This window comes from Chionomys nivalis, unplaced genomic scaffold (genome assembly GCF_950005125.1).
Source record: "Chionomys nivalis unplaced genomic scaffold, mChiNiv1.1 scaffold_28, whole genome shotgun sequence".
Classification (NCBI taxonomy): Eukaryota; Metazoa; Chordata; class Mammalia; order Rodentia; family Cricetidae; genus Chionomys; species Chionomys nivalis.
In genome coordinates this window covers 2,133,535-2,136,842 of record NW_026646922.1, presented here as the reverse complement: position 1 = coordinate 2,136,842, position 3,308 = coordinate 2,133,535, and positions in this window count along the sequence as shown.

The window sequence follows — 3,308 nt, the reverse complement described above, 5'->3', positions numbered from 1 at the left end:
GGAAGTGAAAGATCTATTTGACAAGAACTTTAAGTCTTTGAAGAAAGAAATTGAAGACGATACCAGAATATGGAAGGATTTCCCTTGCTCTTGGATTGGGAGGATCAACATAGTAAAAATGGCAATTCTACCAAGGGCAATCTATAGATTCAATGCAATCCCCATCAAGGTCCCATCAAAATTCTTCACAGACCTTGAGAGGACAATAATCAACTTTATATGGAGAAACAAAAAACCCAGGATAGCCAAAACAATCTTATACAATAAACGAACTTCTGGAGGCATTACCATCTCTGACTTCAAACTCAATTACAGTGCTACAGTAAGGAAAACAGCATGGTACTGTCATAAAAACAAAGAAGTCGACCAATGGAATCGTATAGAAGACCCGGATTTTAACGCACAAACCTATGGACACCTCATTTTCGATAAAGGAGCTAAAACTGTACAATGAAAGAAAGAAAGCATCTTAAACAAATGGTGCTGGCTCAACTGGATGTCAAACTATAGAAGAATGAAAATAAACCCATATCTATCACCATACACAAACTCAACTCCAAATGGATCAAAGACATCAATATCAATATGAACACACTGTACCTTATAGAAGAGAAAATGGGAAGTACCCTACAACATATGGGCACAGGAGATCGCTTCCTATGTATAAGCCCAGCAGCAGAGACATTAAAGGCAACATTGAATAAATGGGACCTCCTGAAACTGAGAAGCTTCTGTAAACAAAGGACACTGTCACGAAGACAAAAAGACACCCTACTGACTGGGAGAAGATCTTCACCAACCCTGCAACAGACAAAGTTCTGATCTCCAAAATATATAAAGAACTCAAGAAACTAGACACTAAAATGATAATTAACCCAATTAAAAATTGGGGCACTGAACTGAACAGAGAATTCTCAAAAGAAGAATTTCAAATGGGCAAAAGATACTTAAGGTTATGCTCAACCTCCTTAGCGATCAGAGAAATGCAAATAAAAACAATTTTTAGATACCATCTTACACCTGTCAGAATGGCTAAAATCAAAAACACCAAGGATAGCCTTTGCTGGAGAGGTTGTGGAGAAAGGGGTACCCTCTTCCATTGCTGGTGGGACTGCAAACTTGTGCAACCAGTTTGGAAATCAGTGTGGCTGTTTCTCAGAAAAATTGGGATCAACCTACCCCGGGACCCAGCAAAACAACTCTTGGTAATATACCCAAGAGATCCCTTATCATATGACAAAAGCATTTGTTCAACTATGTTCATAGCAGCATTATTTGTAATAGCCAGAACCTGGAAGCATCATAGATGTCCTTCAATGAAAGAATGGATGAAGAAAGTGTGGTATATATAAACATTAGAGTACTACTCTGCAGTAAAAAACAATGACTTCTCGAATTTGGCATGCAAATGGATGGAAATAGAAAATACTATCCTGAGTGAGGTAACCCAGACCCAAAACGAAGATCATGGGATGTACTCACTCATAATTGGTTTCTAACCATGGATAGGGGGCCACTGAGTCTATAATTTGTGGTCCTAAAGAAGCTAAACAAGAGGGCAAACCCAAGGAAAAACATATAGTTATCCTCCTGGCTATGGGAAATAGACAAGATTGCCAGGCAAAAAATTGTAATCTTGGGGGTAGTGTGGTATGGGGTTAAGGGGAGATGGGGAGAGAAAAGTGTGAAGGAGAGGATGAGGGGAACTTGGGGAAACGGGATGATTGGGGATATCGGAAGTTTGGATAGGGGAGTAGGGAAACTCATATCTTAGTTAAGGGAACCACCTCAGGGTTGGCAAGAGACTTGAACTTGGGGTGGCTACCAGATGACCAGGGCAATGTCCCCAGTTAGTTCCTTGGGCACCTGAGGATAGGGAACCTGAAATAAACCTATCCTATAGCCATACTGATGAATATCTTGCATATCACCATAGAACATTCATCTAGCGTTGGATGGAGATAGAGACAGAGACCCACACTGGAGCACCGGACTGAGCTCCCAAGGTCCTAATGAGGAACAGAAGGTGGGAGAACATGTACAACGAAGTCAGGACCACGAGGGGTGCACCCACCCACTGAGACAGTTTGGCCGATTTATTGGGAGCTCACCAAGGCCAGCTGGACTGTGACTGAAAAAGCATGGGATAAAACCGGACTCTCTGAAAATGGCAGACAATGAGAGCTGACGAGAGCCCAAGGACAATGGCATGGGGTTTTGATCCTACTTCATGTTCTAGCTTTGTGGGAGCCTAGAGAGTTTGGATGTTCAACTTCCTAGATCTGGATGGAGGGGGGAGGACCTTGGACTTTCCACAGGGCAGCAAACCCTGACTGCTCCTGGGACAGGAGAGGGAGGAGACGAGGGGTGGGGGGAGAGGGAGAGGAGTGGAAGGAGGAGGAGGGAAATGGGAGGCGGGGAGGAGGCGGAAATTTTTTTTTCAATAAAAAAAAGGTCATATACCTAGGGACATCTGATTTCCAACAAAGAAGCAAAAATTATACTTTGGAAAATAAAGCATCTTGAACTGGATGTCAGCATGTAGAAGAATGCAAAGAGATCCATATTTATCACTCTGCACAAAACTCAAGTCCAAGTGATCAAAGACCTCAATATGAAATAAGTATACTGAACCTGATAGAAAATTGGGAAATAATTTCTATTGCATGGTACATGCGGCAACTCCCAGAACAGAATAACAACAGCACAATATACAACACACAATTAATAAATGGGTCCTCATGAAACTGAAGTTTCTGTAAGGCAAAGGACACCATCAATATGTCAAAATGGCAGTGTATAGAATGGGACAAGATCTTTACCAAACCAACATCCGACAGAGGCCTGATGTCCAAAATATATAGAGAACTCAAGAAACTAGGTATCAACCAACCAAATAGTCCAAGTAAAAAAAATGGGGTGCAGATATAAGCAGAAAATTCTCAACAGAAGAATCTCAAATGACTGAAAAACACTTGAGATGTTTAACATTCTTAGTCATCAGAGAAACACAAATCAACCTGACTCTGAGATTCAATCTTATACCTGTCAGAATGGCTGAGAATAAAAACACAAGGGGCAAGCTGAAGAGTACTTGGAACAAGGGGAACACTCCTCCATTGCTGGTGGGAGTGAAAACTTTTCCAGCCACTTTGGAAGTCAGTGTGGTGATTCCTCAGAAAACTGGGGATCAACCTACCACAAGCCTCAGCTGTACTGCTCTCGGGCATATACCCAGAGGATGCTCAATCATACCACAAGGACACTTGTTTAATTATGTTCATGGCAGTTTTATCTGTAATATTGAA